Source organism: Heliangelus exortis, chromosome 2 (assembly GCF_036169615.1).
Source record: "Heliangelus exortis chromosome 2, bHelExo1.hap1, whole genome shotgun sequence".
Lineage (NCBI taxonomy): Eukaryota > Metazoa > Chordata > Aves > Apodiformes > Trochilidae > Heliangelus > Heliangelus exortis.
The window spans coordinates 103,186,336-103,206,079 of NC_092423.1; the positions used below are offsets into that span (position 1 = coordinate 103,186,336).

Genomic DNA, 19,744 nt, shown 5'->3' on the forward strand with positions numbered 1-19,744 from the left:
GCTTTCACCTGGGGTAGGCTGACTCCTCTGGACATGGGGAGGTGATATGGTGTCCCTCTGAGCTTCTGCAGCACCAGCTCTGTCTTGGGGCACCCAAAGGGGCTCATCATCCAAGCTGCTGGCTGCCTTTTCAACTCTAAGCCATCAGGATGAAAATTCACCCCTGGGGAAGTGACTGCAACAAGAGTCACTTTCAGCATCTCCACTTGGCAGGATGGGTACAAAAGGCAGGCTGAAAATAAAAAATAAGTCAACAACTCTCTCTATCCCAAAAGGAGCCAGGGGTGGCAGCGTAAGGAGATGTGGTATTTGGGAGGTGGGGATCACATTCGCATGACCTCCTCTACCCCCTGAACTACTCCACTGCTCCCTGCTGTTGTGCTTTATTTTGGATAGGTCAGCCAACCACAGAGCCAGCATCTGTGGCTTGGAAAGTCCTGCCATAAGGCTGCACACAGGGCTTTTTCCTAGTCTTCTCCTTTTTTTGTCGGTTTTGTTTTTTGTTTGGTTTTTTTGTTTTTGGTTTTTTTTCCCCTGGATTAAGCCCTGGAATAGCAAAAAAAGAAAAATATCTTCAGAAATGGGAAGAAATGTTAATTGTTTATTTCTGTCACCTCTAGCTGAGTAAAAAATACTAGGATTCAATAACACCTATAAAAATATCATCCCTCAGTGCTGCCCACTACTTAGCTGTCCCTGGTCAGCATACTCTCATATGAACTGTGAAAGGCAAGGAGCAGGTACCCTGCTATCCTTAGTGTCTCAAAAGTGAGTTGTTATGACATGATGGGATTTTTGTGTGTTAGCTTGCTTTAATTTCTTCCATTCTCCTGGGTAATGTGATGCCACTCATGGGATCTATTTCTCCCCTTAGAAATGCAAGGTTTATCTGAGCAGTTCCAGAAGTGTTTGTGCTGTTGTGTTTGGTGGAGCAGTAGGGAAGGAGTGGGGGCCAGCAGTCTGGTGGTGGCAAGAGGAGGAGATTTAGCCACAAAAAGAGGAGGCAGGGTAGTTCCACCCTTAGGAAACAACCATAACCCTCTTCTTCATGAAAACAGCATTGCTGTGGTTAGGGGGGGTTGTCCCAGATGTCTGCTATAAAGAAAAAGAGCCTGGACTAAAGGGCAAACGGGGTCAAGAAGCCATAGCATTGGCAGTTGTGAGTGTTCTGTAATTCAGCAGTGTACTGATCCAAGAAGCTGCCTTTGTCCATGCTATTTTTGAGCTCAAGCTTCCTCCCATACCCCCTTCCTCATCTTTCCCAGCATTGTGGGGCAGAGAGGGAGGTGCTGGGCTGACCTGGTTTCCATATGTCTCCGCACCATCATTTGTGCTGTGTGCCTGCAAGTGCTCATGCTTTTTGTGGCCCCTGAAGTGATTGTTTCCAGTCCCCCAGACAACCTGACTCAGTGTGTTCCCATTTCTACAGTCCCTCCTGCATTTCCAGGCAGCTTTTGAGTAGCCTCTGGAGAGAGTGGAAGCCATGTGCCCTCAGCAGCCCTTGCTGCTTCACCTGGCACCAGGCTCCTCTGTTCAGGAAGGTGACGTGCACCTCTTTTAAAAACTCCAAAATCACTGGCCAGCTGGGTCAGCATTCCCAGCGAAGCACCAGAGGTAGCTCTTGGGGCTGAAATGCAGCTGAGCAGTTCAAGCTCTTGCCTGACCTGCATGAAAAGTTCTGGTGTTCCTTCATGGCCCTGTGTCCACACTGGGTAAGAGAGGGCAATACGGGAGAAGCCTGAGTCAAGAACCAAGTTTTGTTATACAAACCCATAATAAAAGGTCATTTTGAAAGGAGTCCTATCCTGTCTGCTGGCTGGCACTGTAGAAATTCCAGCACTATTCATGTAGAGCCTGTTGGAGTGGGAAGGGATAACAGCAGCAGTAAATTTATTTTTTCAGGAGCCACGGTTAAAGAGCAGTTGTGTTAATATACTGTGTCTGGAATAGGCCCTGTATGCCCCGTTGACATGAGACATGGTAGGAGGACCATGACTCAAGTGCCTTTGACTCCATAGTCTGGAAGCAGGAGGCCTGTTTGGAATAAAACGTGCTCCGAGGGGGAGATGGCTGAAGCACGACTGCTTCATAAAAAACATGGCTTGTGGTGAGTCACTGCTGGCAGCTGGGAACATGTGTTGGTCAGCACTTGGCAGGCAAAGCCTTAACCAAACTGCTTTCCTAGAGTTCAGCTGAAGAGTTTATTATTAGCTGCCTTGTTGCTGGAGCCTGTAGTTTGGTTCAAGGAAGGAAGAGATCTGCGGAGGGAAGGAGGCGTCCTCCAGCAATTCTCATTTTGGGGAAGAAGCTTTTGAGAAGAGGACTGAATACGTGCTGTCCTGTGCTGCTTCTCCTTTTTGTGAACCTTTCTGCTCATCCTCCTCAGATAACTTAATTTCAGATAATTTATCATGCTACTTTATTTTCAAGTCAGAAGAACACAAGCCAAACATACTAAGTATAACACATTAACATATTAAATCACAATGAAAACAGATGCAGACAACTCCAAGATGCTAGAAAAAGTACACACCAGCGACTTCTCTCTTTTGAGCTTGGGACAGATTTGCTGCAGGGGGTCAGGGATGTTGAGAAAAGGCTTTTTCCAGCTGACTGGTGCTGTTTACTTCTTCTCAATGGATGCTACAGATGTGCAGGGATGCTGCCAGAAGTGCAGTGCTCAGCTGCAATTCTTCCAGATTGCTGTGGTGAGGAAGCATGTTTCTTATCACTGTTACTTCATGGTCAGTCACTACTCATGCTAGTTTGAAGTTATCTGCTCCAGATAATAAGCTATGCTTCTCCACTGGTTTTGCCACTGATGTTAACTCTTTCTCCAATCAATGTCATTGGTTGCACCCCACCACCCTGCTTTGGGAAAAAAATTAGTAAGGAAGGGACAAAACTTGATTTTCAGTATTCATCACTTGTTGATGCTAAATCTTAGGCTTGAGAGCTCAGACTGGTTTCTAGATGTTTCTGTTTGCAGCAAGGTTTTGACTCTTGCCTCTGAGATTTGGACTCCAGGCATAGCTGCAGAGAGAATTGAATGGGAGTAATGGACTTCAAGGTAGCAGATATCATCTTTCTAACTTGTGGTATTCCCAGGTAATAGATGTAGAGGTCACTGTGAATTTTGTTTCTTTGTTTAAATGTGTTATAGCTTAAAACCTGCACTTTACCGAATAGAGTACTCAATGTAGAAATTTCAACATGAAGTTATTCATTGCACAGTTTGAAGCTAAAGTACAATATAGAACAGCTGAAAGCAAACTATGGTCTTTGAACTATCAGAGAGGATGGTCTTTGAACTGTTATGAAGCACACTTGTAAAGTTTTGGGAGACAGGCTTTGAAGAAATGAGCTGAAAGCTCTGCTGATGAAGAGAAGCCTCCCAAGGAAGCCAAAGATAGGGCCAGTACACTATAGATAAGTAGAAGACTAAACAGCTTAAGATAATTACCCTTTGCCCTTGGCAAACACAGCCAGAACTGCAGTCTGTAAGCCTGTCCTCCATAGTAGGACCCATCTCAGTCACCCCCAGTGCTCTGGACCACATGAGTCAGAATCCTCCCTGCCTTCATCTTCCTGACCCCCCTGCCATGGCAATGGACAGTCCCTCATCTCCCTGAGTATCTTCAGTTCACAGCAAAGCCATGGTCCTCCCACCTTCCCCACACTGTGTAGGTCAGCAGCTGACAGGAAAGAAGGGATAAAAATTACTTTAGGTCCCCCTCAAGTAAACTAAGTACTTTTTTAGCTACCTTTCATGGGATATGCAAGAGATGACTGGGTTGTGATGTCACTATGTAAGCTTATGATGATCTAGCACCTGAGCATCATTCAGGTACCAGAGCTAAAAAATCTAGGACCTTCTGGACTAGAAATGGGTGAATCATGCTGTCACACTAATGAAATCTGCTACACTAGAAGAGGTGAGGGGAAAAAAAAAACTGGTTTAAAAACATATTTGGAAAATATGATTTTGGTCCCTGATGAGTGTCTTGAGAGCGGCTTAACTAGATCCATTAATAATTGTTTTCTCACTATATATTGTTTATAGCATTTTGTACTGCAAGAAGCTAGATATGGAGACTCCTTCTCTGGAGACTTTCCAAACCCACCTGGATGCATTCCTGGGTGACCCTACTCGAACAGGGGAGTTGGACATGATGATCTCCAGAGGTCCCTTCCAACCCCTGATGTTCTGTGATTCTATGATTATTTCTCTACCTTTTATAGACTACAACCAGAGAGTTTTAGGAATGTAACAATTGAGAAAAGCCTAATGAATAGTTTACAGTGAAAAAAATTAAAACTTTGAGATAGAAAACTTTTTCAGAAAAGGGTTTTAAAAAATACTTTTTTTTTTCTACCTTTAAGTAGCAGGTCATGCATAGTGATGGTAAGCAGAACTCATGGCTTGGAATTTTGTGATAGTTCAGGAGTAGCATTTATTCATTAATACTGCACAGACAGTGTAATTTTAGTATTTACCTCTGGATAAATCCAGGCCATTGCTCGCTTCTATCATAGCAGGCAACAAAAAAATGTCTGGTATCGAGTCTAGTGGTATGCTATATTCATGCAAACTTTAAGCCCCTAACAAAAAAAAAAATAATTCTAAGCTTTAGGAATTTGTCAACTATTTTTTATGGTTGTAAATGACCAGTGAGGGATTTCAGGTGCCACAAGCCACATCCCTCCCAGAGCATTCTTTCACATGTATGCCTGCAGCGTGTAATCATATGGCTTAATAAAAAGTCGCAGGGTCACCGGTACTCACAAAGCCAGAGGAAAGTCAGGCACGTTGCTTCTGGTTCACTGATCTGGCCATATTTATCAGATGAGGATTTTGTCTGCCTGCATCCTGGGGTAATTAAATCCCCACTGAATTACGGCGCCCGTGTGGCTGTTCGTTCTAGGCTGAGAGATTTCATTTGGAGCAACCCTTTTATTTGCCATGACCAGTAAGGTGGAAGGGGCCTGAGCCTGCCCTCTCCTGGGGTGAGCCCTGGGTGAGGGAGAGAGCCCAGCACCCTCAGGTTTCCTGAGTTTGATCTGGGCTTTCAGTCCTATGCATCGAGAACTGTATGCAGAGGGACCCCCTGGGTAAGGGGTTCTTTGTCTTTTTTGTCTTTTATAGTACATACTCAGGGTACTGGGGCAGTTAGCAGGGAATTTGAGTCTCAGTAAATAACCAAAGGCTGGCACGTGTGCAGTGCTGCCATTGCAGAGGAACACCAAGGTGTCCATGAGCTGTCTAGGTGCCTGCTTCTTGTGATGTAAAACACGTGAGTCATAAATAAGATTATTGCTGATATGTCCAAACCATGAATTCAAAACAGCCAGTCTTCCTAAAGACAGAAAATAGTTGGTGCACGCTGATAAATACATCAGTGTCAAGCAGTAAAAGCAAGATCCAAAAAGTTATTGGATCTGTGTATCCTGTGCTAACTTACTTAGGAACTGTAAGAGCCATCCAGGTCCATGGGTTTGGAGCTGCCCCTCTCCAACCTGTCCTGCTGTGCTTGGCTCAAGGCACTTCTCATTCTAATCCAAACCCATAAAGAGGCCTCCTGGCTGTGCCATGAGGACTAAAGTCATTCCAGCTGTGTGCTCTTATGTAGGCAATTTATTTTCTCTTCGTCATGGGGTTTTTCTATCTAGTAAAATTAAAATTCTTGACATGTTTCTTCATATATTGCATTTGCACTCTTGGAGAAATACCTGCTTGACCAATCTGTCTTTTTACAGAGCTGCATTGAAAGGTGATTTGGTCACCTTTATGTGGGAATTTTGCTCATTTTCATTAGAGCTGTAACACAAGTGTGTGGGCTGAACAGAGGATTGTACTTACAAATGGGATGAAAAATACCAGCCACACTGTAAGCCACACCCAGGGATTTTATATTTACTTCCCTGTAAACTAACCAGGCAAATAATGATGTTTGTTAACATCAAGCTGCTGCCAGAACACCTAGGCTGTATAATGGGCTGTTCATAACAAAATCACCTGTGAAATTACTGCCTTGGAACCAAACTAAGAACTGTATTTTCAGCACTTGGTACTCTTAGTTTCCATGCAAAGGAGTAACACAGGAAAAATGTGGAAGAGATGAAAATTTCAGATAAGAAGCCATTGGAAAAAGGAAGGGAAAGATAGAATAGTTGGAAATACCTGCTAGTGGACTTTCCAGCACTGCTGTGGGGTTTTACTCCTGAGCTCCTCTTAAAGTTTATTCAAAATACAAGTCTGCATCTGTAGCAAGCTGCTCTTAAATTCTGCTCTTTACTGCCTGTTATTAACCACAAGGTTGTAGGAGCCCAAATGTTTCTAATTGGTCCCTGGCTTCTCTGTACCTATTTCAGAGTCAGTTCCCATCAGAAGCTTGTCATGGTGTGCTGACTGCTGGCAACAGTTTTGAAGGACACACACACTGGTGTCTTGTGAGAGAGATGCTATGTTCCCATGAGTGTGTTGCTAGATAATATCTCACAGCACTCAAAAATAAACCACATGCCTGTTGGGTGCTGTTTACGTTGGTATCCTAGATTCCTGCTATTCCTTGGAGATTGCCTCAAGATATTCTGGAGCTCTAACACTGATGTAAAGTGAAATTCCAGAGGTGACATCCCAGCATTCTGCAGGGCACTGAGCCCTTTGCAAACACTGCTCAGCACCCATTGAGCCAGACCCCCGAAAGGGCAACCAGCACCAACCAGGTGCTGCTGCCATTACTTTTCTCAAAGGTTTCTAAGCAGCAAGTTTGTTGACAGCAAAGAGCTGTGTCTTTTAATCAGCAGTGACCAAGACAAATAGCTGATATAAGTTATCCTGACAGAGGTGTTGATAGACGAGCTCACTGTCTGTGAGCCCCCAGCTCTCAGATTAGGAAACGTCTCTGCCTTTGGCCACCTTGCTCAAGAGCCCCTATAGCCAGTTAAAGGAGCAGTTGTGTCTCCTGACATCCATTTCAGCAGCATCCCAGGGGAGGGAATAGTTCAGATTAAGTTGTTAGTACAACGTTTTGTCCACTGAACTCTCAGAAGTGTTAGAACGAAAATGCCACAATGTTTTGACATAAGATGTCATTTAATATTACAGTCAAACTTCCCATCCTCTGTGTGGCTGTTGCCTGGGTTCCCACACTCCCAGGGGAGCTGCTGCAAGGGAGGTGTGAAACCTCACTGGCTTGGCCTGGACCTGAACTCAGATTTGGACCCAGACCCAGGCCCAAACTCAGTGGTCTCTCCTGTCCCCTACCATCACACTTAGCAGCCCTGAGCCTGGCCAGTGTCCTGGGGCAGGTGACATCACAAATGCAGTACATCACATACTTGGTTAATTTCTTGATGACTTTCAGAGAGAAAATTTTACATTTGAAGATTGACTTCCATGTGAAATCTGAATATATGGCTTAAACTGGGAGTCATTTTACCTACTTTTAAGGGAGCCTAGACATCTACCTCTTTTAAATAGACCCATCCTTAGAATGGCAGTAGCAAGAAGAGACTAATTCTGAACAAAGACATTTCCATACTTAGTGAGAGCTTTGCTCATGGTCTATTGAGTTATTTGTTACTTGAGTTACTTCCACTCCAGAGCTGTGCATTAGGTCCTATATAAATGCTGGGGAAAGCATATAAATGCCTAAATAAGCCTGTGAGAGACAACAGTAATGGAGACAGCACAAACAAAGAATCTGCAAGTATCTTAGGCTGGTTTTGCCTGTTGCACACTAACAAGCAACATTCTGTTGTTTTGCTATGTCAAAACCAATCCATACTCCATTGTGCTGCAGTACAACTGATTAACCAAAGAAGAGCTGGAATAAAATGTTATCCAGCCTCGATTAATCTTCTTGTGTGGGTAAACTCACATGAAACAGCTGCAGAGCTGAGAAGTTTCTGTTTGTCTTTTTTCAGCCTGGGTTAAGTGAGTGGGCTGAGATTCTGGAAAGTGAAGCAGGGGTAAGGGGGAGGTGTGAGCAGGAAGGAATCTTGCTCAGTGCCCAGAGCCTTCACAGACAAATGTTATGCAATGGATGCATGGAGAGGTTTTTGTCCTGCAGATACTGTTCAGCTTGGTCAGGAATGCATCTGGAAAAATCCACCCAGCCAGAGAGAGAAATTGATGCCTTAAATAAATAAAAAATGAACGTGGGGATTTTTTGTGTTTTAGCTTGTGACTCTTGGAAGCTGAAGGTTTTGTAGGAGACAAAAGTGCAAGACACAGGGATCTGCCTCTCTTCAGCCAGGCTAAAGCTCACTAGGATATTTTTGTGTTAAATGTCTGGTGCAGACACTCAGCCTACCTTAAGCAGACCTTTTGTAGCTTCTTCTCTGACACCTGTTTTATAATGCTATAAAGGTGAAGCATCAATAGGATCATAGAATGATAAAATGGTTTGAGTTGGAAGGGATCTTTAAAGGTCATGTAGTTTCAACCCCCCTGCAGTGAGCTGGGACATCTTCAACTAGATCAGGTTGCTTGAGTGTTTCCAGGGATGGGGCTCTGTGGGGAACCTGTTTCAGTGTTTCACCACCCTCACTGTAAAAAATTTCTTCTCTATATCCCTATACCCAGTCTAAAACTACCCTCCTTTAGTTTAAGCCCATTGCATCTGGTCTTATCACTATATTGCTAATGAAGAGACTGTCCCCATCTTTCTTACAAGCCCCCTTTAAGTGTTGAAAGGCCACGATGAGGTCTCCCCAGAATGTTCTCTTCTCTGGGCTGAACAACCCCCCACTCTCTCAGCCTGTCACTGTAGGCTTGGTATCCCAGTCCACTGACCATTTTCATGACCCTCCTCCGGACCCACTCCGGCAGCTCCATGTTTTCCTGTGTTGGGGGCTTCAGAACTGGGCACAGTACTGCAGGCAGGGTCTCCTAGAGGGGGAGAATCCCCTCCCTCAACTTGATGGCCACGCTTCCTTTGATGCAGCCCAGATTATGATAAGATCTCTTTTAAGGATGTGTGGGCACTAGGATCTTCATAACAGGGTTTCACTGCATATCTTTCCAAACCTGTAATTTTTAAAGTAGAGAGAATGCTTATTGATATTCTTTATGTGATATGTTTCTGTTTGCTTGTTACCAAGTTTTGTCTGGGAACATAGAAAATTCTACCAGATTTTATATTTTGAATTACCCCAGAAGTGGGCATAGATACTCTTACTTGACAGGCTTTCTAGGGTCAATATACCCTACATTTGGAATGGCAGAAAAAATACTTGCCTTTTGTAATTTGCTGAGGTTAATATATGATTTCAGACCATCTGTGTATGTAGTGACAAGTGGTACCTGAAAGATTCCTTAAATACATTTCTGCTTTATCATATAGTGGAGGACAATCTGGTTTCAAAAAATAATAATACATAGAGCCAAGGGATATTTTTCTTCCTTCCTCCCTTCTCCCTAAAAGTTAATTGCTTCAGGTGGAAATACCACAAATAATGCCTCATGTAACTGATGATTTCATTTTAAATCTGACCTGCAAGACTCAACTTTACAGTGGGGGAGTTCTTGTCTTTAATTAACATTTTTAGCAGTCAGAAGCCAGAATAATCCGAACAGTCACTGTCCAGGTTTCAACACAGCATCTGTGAGCAGCTAAATTCACTTGTCCCGAAAAGTTATTGCATGCCACTGCTTGTGTGCACAGATGTTTATATTTAAACCTACGTTCTTGCTTTCATACAAGTATATCTAAATTAGATTTGGGTCACTGTGTTGGACTGCCTAACATCATGACTCCAAATATACAATAAGCAGACCCCCCGGACATTTAGATTGCATGTAGGTTCCATCTAGAAATTTGTGTTCCATATGTGTTCCTGGGCATATTGTTCCCCAGGTCTGGAAAGCCAAAATTCTGAGCAGTAGTTTTTGTCTTCACCTTTTTCCAAATCCTTAGTCTCACGTCATCTTCCTACCCTGAACAGTGACACTTTCCTAAAACTAAGGAAGTAAGTTCTACATTGCTGCAGAACTTACTTGTCTCCTTAGGGAAATGGATCTCTGCTTGATTAATTATAGTACATATTTAACCTCTTCTACAAATTTGTAAAAATGGCTACATGCATTTTTGAGTGTGAGGCAAAGTTTCTTTTACTAGGTACCTTGCAGAAAGCAGCACAGATGAGGACTGGGGACTACACAGTGTGACTCCGTTCTAAGGAGAAGCAAAAAAATCACCATCTGGTTCTACTGCTCAATGCAGAGGAGCTGAAAAAGCTTTCCCAAGTACTGAAAAGTTTAAAACTGCTGCCTTTTCTAAATAGTCAGGGTTAGCTAAAAATAGGAGAAAACTTCAAGGTGGCAAAGTAATAAGTTTGGGGTGTGTGAGGAGTTGAACCAATTGAAATGCTGAGGGAAGATGAGGAGCATTACATGTCTTTGTTGTCTTTCTCTTGGGTCATCCACCGGAACCCACGTATGAATTATTTTTCAGAAATCTGTAATTCAGCCCTCTTTGCTCCATCCCTGCTGGGCACAATCAGACGCATGCTTTCTGCAGGATCCAAAACTGCATGAAGCTCCATCCATGAAAGATGTCTCTAAACCACGTCTCAGGCTCAGTGCTGAACCCACCAAGGGAACACAGCAGGGAAATTTGGTAGCTGCAGGAAGTACCTGCCATTGTCAGTGGGTGAGCAGCACCCCATAAACCCCATAAACTTCACAGCTTGCCTCTTGCTTCAGCAAGCCTTGACTCTAGCTCAGGAGCAGATGCAGAGACAGCATGAGTTTTAACCCCTTTGCCAAGCACATTCCTGCTGTGCACACTGACACAAGGGATGAAAAGGTGTTAGCTGGGGCCCATCTTTGCAGCAAAACCCACATCTGCTCCTCTGCTGCAGCTCTGCATCCCCACTCCTGAGAAACTCCTATTCTTGGCAAGCTGCTTTGTGAAATGTGGCATGGTGGGGCTGTTTTTATTCTCAGTCTTCTATGCAAGAGGTTACTGTGAGTAGTTCTGTGCTTTAATACAGAGAAATGGAGCTGTATTCTCTAAAACAAGACCTTTTTTATTACACTGGGTTTGAATAGCAACTGAGCCTCCAGTCATGTCTCCAGTGGAAAGAAGATTCCTTGTGAAAGCCTTTAATTGACAGCAGAGGATTAATGTTCACATGTGTGAAACCAGATTACAAAAAAAAACCCCACAAAACAACCAGAAGAGGTACCAAGAATATGTGTGAATCCAGTGGGTGCTCAGGGTGGCCCAGAAGAGATTAAGTGGAAGTGTCTTTGTAAAAAGGAAGCAGAAGAGCTGACTCTGAAATTAAAATGCATCTTACCTCAAAGGCATACTTATGTCACTGTAGTCCTCTTCATTTTGAGTTTACTGATTGTGCTGATGTGGCAGTGCAGTGATTTTACAGCAGTATTTTAGAAAGAAAAATGAATAATCTCTAATGTCTTTTCGGTTGTTCTTCTGGGAAGAGTTGTGGTGAGTTAAAAGAAAATACTGAGTGAAGCTGTGAATGGGAGACATTTCCATGGTGGGTGTGTTTTGAGGTTTGTTTGGGTTTTTATAATACATTACTCCTATGTCTTTTTTTTTTTTTTTTATGGTTTTCATATGGTTTTAATACAGTAGCCACTGAATTAAGAAACTCCTCCAAATTCTACCAGTTATGGAAGCTTTGTAGGGTGATATGTTATAGTACTATCACCACCTTTGCAGATGTGCCCTTAGGATAGTTCTAGAAGGAAGCTGTGATTCTACTGTAGTCTTGAAGGCTTCATTTGAGCAAGTTCACAGCAAGGATTTTTTCACAATCACTCATCTCCCGTTTTGCTGTCAGATTTGCATACAAAATGGACTCATAACCTATAAGTGGTGACCTTTTGAGATTGCTCTTTCCAGGATGTCAGAGTTCCCAGATGGAACCAAGAATAGTGCTCTGCCCTTTACGGTCTTGTGAGGGATTCCTCTTTTCCCCAAACACCTTTAGTTTTGAGATCCCCTAGCTTAGTCCCCTTCTCCCTCACCCTGAGAAACACCGCTTCAGGTCACAGGCAGGACTTGTTCCTCTGCTACAAAGTGAAAAACCAACATCTTGGTTTTAGAGGCAAATCAGTACTTGGAGGAGCTGATGATGTGTTTGCACTACTTCCCTTGAGATGTTTTAAACAATTTACTCCCAGCCCTGCAGAGCTGGGAGTCATTCTATGAATGACTGCCTGTCCCCTGTCTGATGGATACGCTGCATTAACTCAGCCACCAAAACTAAGCAGTTGAGGGCACAACTGGCTTTTGGAACTGAAGTCAATAAAGGTCGAAGAGATCAGCAAGGGTTTTCCTCCTGTCCTGTGCTGGAAGTGTAGTGCTGAGAGCAGCAAAAAACAGAGAGCCAGGCTGCAAGGCAATGAAAAGGCTCTGTGGATGGAGGGAAGCTCAGTCCCTAGCTGCAGCGTGGTGAAAACACGCAGAGGCACCAGGGAGCAATGGGGGATCCTAAAGCTCATCCCGGAGACACCTCATGAGAGTCTGGCTGCTATTACTTGGATGATGTTCATCAGGGTTCATATTTCCAGGCCCATTCATAGAAAGAAGTGTAAAACCCTTTGGACCAGCATCTGACAGGGCCATTCCCGTGCTGCCTTGAGTTACTTTTATTTTATGTACCAGGCTTAACTTCATCAGAGCAGAGCATGTGACGCAGGCGCGTTTCAGGACAGGGTTAAAACCATCTGCAGTCTGGAAAGCAGCAGGGTCCCCGGAGAGGGTGTTAAACCCAAGGAGTGCTGATCTGTTTCCTGCCTTTGTTATGATTTCTGCCCTGTAACCCAATCTCGCAGCCATCCAGCCCCGGCCTGGCCCAGCTGTGTCAGCAGGGCACCGACCCACTGCTGCTGCCACCCCTTACATCAGCACTCCCGACCTCCAAAATCCTGGTAATTTGCAGGTTATTCCATACTGGGTCTGCCCAAAAATTGGTGGGAACTCGCTGCCTTCGCCTCCCTGCTCAGAAGAGACAAGAGAGAAGGGGGTGCTGGGGTTGCGTGCCTCTCTGGAAGGGATATACAGGGCTATAAACTTAGCTCATTGCTTTTTACATATGTCCCCACACGGCCCTTTTGGAAAATCCCATAGGAACTGAGTATGGCATTTAAGACTCTGGGCGGGGGCTCGTTTTCCCATGCTGACCTCCAAGGCTTTTAAAAGGCTTCATGTTCTTAAAGGAAAAAGAGCATTCTCCACATGTTTTCACACGTTTTTAGCACAGCATGGTCTGTGCAGGCTGGCAAACACGAACGAATAAAATGTCAGGTGGTGCAGGGAGGGCCAAGAGGGAGAGGTGCTTCACCTCCTGCCCTTGGAGGCTGCCAGATCTCACATGTATACATCAATTACCTGCCTCCAGGAGGGGCCACCACCACCCTGAATCCTCTCACTGTTTGATAGTCAAAGTAAGCCAGTGACCAGACTTGCTTCCCTAACCCAGAAGCAGCGTCTCAGCAAGAAGGATCGCTGTGAGGGAAGCTGGAATAAAGTTCAGTGAACTGGTTTGGGGAGAGGGATGAGGGAGAGGTGGATGGAGCGATCCTCCTTGGGCTGTGGATCCAGGCCCTGTAGCAGAGACACTGCATTGCACTCTGGAGCCTCACCTGCAGGTGGGCAGCATGGGATGATGCATGGCAAGAAAAAGTTATCTTTTCATTTTGTGTTTTCTCCTCTGGCCCTGCCATCTGATCCCCTTTTGATCTTTTTCTAGCGCGGCCTGTCTGGTTTTTAAAGTGTTTCGCTGCCAGGGCTGACCACTACTGAGAGGGAGAAAAAGCAGTCAGCAAACTTCCTCATTTAAAAATCTGCTGGTTTAAAGCTTTGCAGATTACATTGCTTGTTTTTCAACCAGCTCATAAGAATGTTGCCAGCAGATTTCCAGTAAACGAGACATTTAAGTCAAAACGGCTTCTTTGAAATATTTGAGCAGAGGCATGGAGAAGGTTTTGGTGAATGATGGGAGGGAGGATGATCTGTAATTTATCTTCAGCTCTGCCTGGTGCAGATGAGATATCCACAGCAGACCATCGTTCTCTCTAGGTTACAGTTTGTTACAAGGATTTGGGATTTTCCATGCTGATTTCCCAGGCCTTAAAATACTGATTACTCATTTCAGCTGTAGTGCAGTAGGTAGAGAAATGTGTTCTTTTTCTGGGGTTTCTTGCTTCAGGCTCCTTTTGAAGCTCATGGGACCTGTCTATAACATCCTTTACTCATAATAATTTTAAATGGCTTTTAGAAATCTGAGGAGAGTGGAGATTTTTCTGCCCGTTTCTCAAAAATTACATTCCAAGGTCATAGACAAATCTGCTGTAAATAGGTACAACTCCACTGATTAAAGCAGCGTTGTCCCTGGCAATGTTGAAGTGTGAAATGACTCAATTACATTTGTGTCATCCTACTGTGGGAAGACAGGTTAAATGGTGCTTGTGCAGCCAGATGAAAGGTTTAAATAAGTACATTTCTTTAAGTCACGATAAGTTTCATCATCAATTTTCATTGTATTTAGTGAATTAAGAGTCTGTCTGCCAGCAAAGCTTTGCTCTGCAATCACACCCACCATGCTGTCTGTTAGTACATTAGTTTACATTGTGTGATATTATATCTATTTTAAAGTCACATAGGGTCCTCTCTCCCTACCCTCTAGTTCAAGACCTTGATATAAATATGTAAGCAAGATTTTGCTAAAACCCGAATAGTAGCAAAGTATTATTGCATCTCCCTGTGAATGTTCTAAAGCTTTGCATTAGTACAGTTAATCCTATCCCAGAGTTTTGCATCAGGTCAGTATGGGATTTATAAAAATAAATAATGTTTTGTTCAATACTGGATCTTCTTAACGAGCAGTAGTGTTGAGTCGGTTTCCCATTATTTACCTAATAAGCTGGCATATACTGCAAGCTGATTTGAGAGAGATGTTCATACATTCTGTATATTGGATTATTAATTTTTAATGAAAAAAAGGGAGTTGAATGTGGTCTTAGATGACTAGGTGATAAAAGGACTAACAGTTAAACTTGCTTTTATGCTATTTTATGTTTCAAAACTATATTCGTCTCCATCTATATTTGATAATCTAAATTATCCCATTCTGTACTTTTCTGTTTTTTTCTTAGCTTTTATTGAGGAAAAGGTTATAAAAAGCCATCCAGATAACTCAAGCATTTGGCGCCTTGCTGCTCTGGTCTCCAAATCTTTATTTCTTGCTCTGTATCAAGGAACTATGTTAGTTACTTCTTGTTATTCCCCAGCTGACTTGCAAATACATACCAAAGGAGAAATAGCAAGGATCAAGCTTATCTTACTTCCTGAATTTTGCTCAAAAAAGCATCGATATTCACTCAGCTCCCTTGCGGCAGTCCTCTGTCTTCATCTTGGTTTTAGAAAAATGCTCTTTGCTGCTTTAAGTAACCATCCCACCAGGCCATCCACACATCCCTGCTTGGTAGATGAGCTGCTGCAGCTGCATTTGTGCTCCCAACAGAGCTCTAGCACCCCTCTCACCCTGCCAGGGTGGGCTGCCAGCAGACCTGGGCTTGCTTTTGTAAGGCTACTTGGACCGCTGCCCAAAATGCGCAATGAAAAAATGGGGAGTTGAGCAAAACAGGAAGGCTAAGCCTTGCTTCTAGCAAGAAATGTCTTCACGAGTGTCTCCAGCCTCTGTGAATCGTGAGCTCATACCCATTCCCTCGATGGCATTTCCATTGCTGTGAAGAGAGCGGAGCACCTGCCTTGTCCCCTGTGCTGCTCGTTGCAGGATCACTGCGGTCTGGGCTAATCAGAACTGACAGCAATTAAGAATAATTGAGGTAGTCTTTCTAACTCAGTGATTCCCCTGTAGCTTTTAATAAGGAGAAATCAGAAGGAAAAACAAATGCTGTTGTTCACTAAGCTCTCACGAGCCGTTCCTGATTGTCTTGGGATTCAACAACTCATTAGATGGGGAATTGGCAGCGCTTGGTTAGAGTAACACCAGTTTTCTGCATGTCTGTATGATGACATTTTTGTCTGCATTCATTAAACATGTGGAATGTTAATTTTTCAATTCTGTGTGTGTGTGTGTGTGTCTTGGTATAGGATTCTAGGGTTATTTTGAGCCCAACTTTGTTTTCCTCTATTATGTAAGAAGTCAAGATAATAGGAAGTGTGATGTACTTTCCTCTCGTGATGCTGCAATTAAAGGAACTGCAAAGACAGGGCTGGCCAAATAGGATCCGTGTCTCAGACTTCTGGTCACAATAAATTGCTGGCTTTGAAAAATATACAAGAATACGGAGGTTTTTTTGCTTGTTTTACTATGTTGTTTGTGTTTAGCACAATGAGAACAAATAAATGACAAATAGATTGCAAAGGTGAAACATATTTGTGGTAGTGGCAGCCTTGGCTAAGCAGCTGCCTCACCTGCAGCCTGTGTGCTGGGCGGTCTCTCCTGTGACAGTGTCAGACATACCAAACCTGTGAGCAGTGTCCAGCGGCTGCCAATGAAAATTAAAAATGTCCAGAGAAATATTTCTCTTATCCCCCTGTCCCAAAATGTGTATTTTTTTTTTTTTCCCAATTTATTTTGGCTTTAATTCAGGACCCCAGAGCAAAGACTGTAAATGGCTGGTGAGAGGGGGCAAAGAAGGATCCATGTAAACTGCTTATCCTGCTGCCTACACAGCATGGAGCTTTTCATGCCCTCTGGCCAGAGGATGCCCTTGCCACACCATATCTGTGGGTAGATCTTTAATATTAATATTATTAATATTATTAATACTAATATTAATGCATACCTACAAACTGGGATCATCAATACCCTCTCTTCATAAAGTGCAACTAAAACAGTGAATCCTCTACCATGTCCTCCTTTGTTTTTTACAGTCAAGTCATTCTAGCCTGACTTGAAGTCACTGATGAGCTGTGGTAAAAGAGTACTATAATAAAGGAGAAAATTGTTTGGAAAATTGTGGTAATCAGTGCATAAACTTTTCATGTAGAAGGGGGAAGCAGCTGCTGTTTTAGAGTTTACCACAGTTTCTCCTAGAAGATTTGCACTTCTCATTTTCTTGATATCAAGACTTCACAAATAAATGCTTATAGACTGATGCCTTCAGCAGATACCCATCAGGCAACTCAGATACTGTTTTGGAGGGTCCATATACTATCGGTCTATCTGTAAAGCAAATACATCTCCTAGAAAAAGCAAACAGAATCTAAGATCTTTACCTCTGAGCAGCTATGACTTTGAAAATATTTTGTCAAAATGCAGTTTTCATGTTTAAATAATAAACTGCCGTGTTCTTCCTGCTTATGCACCACCTGCCTCACCCAGATACTGATGTGCATTATTATTGCCCTTGGTGAAGACATGTTGGCTGTATCATCTCCCTGTCTTCCATACGTTTCAGCATAACTCCCAGGAAAGCTCCATGGTGTTATCAGGCATGGAGGTGATGCTGACTGGTTGGTAGTTCCCAGAGTTTTAAAAATGGATGCAATATTTCCTTTTTACAGTCACTGGGGACTTGACCTGATTGCCGTGATTTTAAAAATATGACAGAAAATGGCTCAGGGACTACATCAGACAATTCCCTCAGGACCCTGGGATGCATCATGTTCAAGTTCCTCAGGTGGTCTTGAACCTGATCTTCTTTTACAATGGGAGAGACTTCATTTGCCCAGGCCCTTCCTTGAAGTTCAGGAACTTGAGAGATGTGGAAAGATTAATTACCACTGAAAAATGAGGCAAAATAGTTGTTGAATACCTCATCCTTATCCATCCTTGTCACTAGTTGTCCTGTCTTATAATACCTGGGGAGGATATGTTTTCTTCTACACTCTGTCATGTCAGTGCTCAAGGTACTGACACGTGGGCTTTGCTCCATGGGTTCTGTTCCCCTCATCCAGCTCAGTGCAGAAGTTGCCAAAGCAGATGAAAGCCTTTCTATCTAGGGCAGCATCTTTTTGCTGAGTGCCCCTGTCACCAAGTGACCAAATGTGATGAGGAGCAAGATATTCTGCATGAGCAAAACATGAAGTAACTTGCCTCTTCTTTGGGCTGCTGTGACTTAGATATTGGCCTCAATGCAGAGGGGTAAAAGTCCAGAATTTTACACTGATGTTTCACCTGTAGACTTTTAGCAAGACCTTGGAGGAAGACTGAGTGGAAAAAGGTATTTTTTCCAGTCTATTTTCACCATGATTTGTGATATGGAATTTTTGAGAACCAGGTAATGGTATTGTTCAGATCTCATTTTGGGGTTTACATACTACAAATGTGCATTGCACATCATCGAATTTCAACTGAAATTCCAAGTATGCTATTTTGTTTTTCTATGCAAATACCTACGTTCAAAGAAAATGCAATGCTGAAATATTGCTCTAATATTAGACCATGTCAAAAATTGTTGACTGTTTTGTCCCAAAGAAAACTCTGGTATTTTAACTTTTTTCTTGTTGCCCTGAAGAGAGACTGCATACGATTTGGCTCACACTTCCCTCACCACCAAGGGGCAGTTGTAGAAAGCATCATCTTGGAAAAGCCTAGACTGCTTTATTTTGACATCTTCATTTGAAGAGCAATTTCAGAATTCCTGAATGACTGAGTTATCCCACTTTTTTCTGGTCTGATTTTAAATTTTGTCTCACAGGAGAAAGCAAATTAGATAAATTATATCTTAGTTTTCACCTAGAGGTTGGGCTCCCTAGCCAGAGATGCATGGGATATCACAGTGATTTGTTTAGAAATGCTGTCCAGTTGTTTCCTCTTTTTGTTACTTCAAAATAAACACATAGCAATTGTGTAATGTAATTTTGCAGTTTTACAGAATGTCTTGATGTTTGTTCATTATAATTACTTTGTCCACAATCTAAGCATTACCTACAGCTTATTTTAGCTTTCCTTAAAGAAAAAATTGAAAATGTTTGTAAAATTAAATCTTTCAAAGGGGAATGCTCTGTTCCATAGACACAATACTTAAGTGATAACATCCCCAGGGTTTTATTTCCCTCCCCCAAAAGTGTCACATTTTTCACTATTGTTTAATCAGCAGCACCCTGCTCTAAAAAAATATTACTGACTGCCCCTTCATTTATAGCAACCATATATTTCATATATACAGAAAGATCTGAGAAGTGACTACAATGCTTCATGCTTGTAGTGAACAGCTGTTCCTTTTCCAGCGTCTAAATGGTGGGCTGTAGTTGTTACTCATGGTGCCTATTTCATTAACAGCTGTTGCTAACCAAAATTCATTCTAGGGATCAGGCAGGTACCAAAAAACTTGTGGTCTCAGGAGCTGAGGAAAACAAAAAGTGGGCAATAACCAGTAAACCAAAGGAACGTGGTAGCAGCAATCGGTACACGCACTCTGCTGGCTTCTAGGCTGGAGATCTGAACAGATGGAAATAAAGGGCAGCAGAGTTCAGTGGATGTTGAGGTAGAATTTTGGGTGCATCCAGAATGCCATGAAAGCCTCCCCACTGAGTGACTGAGTCTGCAAGCCTTTACGAGCAATAAATAAATTAATCCTCCTGCTAGCTGTCATGTAAAAACATATTTTAGTCTATATTGCTTTCCACAAAAATTACTGTGAACAACCAATTGCTTCTAGATCTGTTTGTAAACAGCTTGTGAACAGGAGGTTGAAATATTATCCAAGCAAATTACTTTTTTTTTTTACTTGTTTGGGTTGTTTCATCTGCTGCGTCATGATCTGTTAGTACAGGTCAAAAAGTGT

The 19,744-nt window shown here is 42.9% G+C and overlaps 1 protein-coding gene across 1 annotated transcript in view; it reads left to right on the forward strand.

Moving 5' to 3' along the window:
• COLEC12 (collectin subfamily member 12) overlaps positions 1-19,744 on the forward strand; it is a 101,108-nt gene that overhangs the window by 12,759 nt on the left and 68,605 nt on the right. The window lies entirely within an intron of this gene.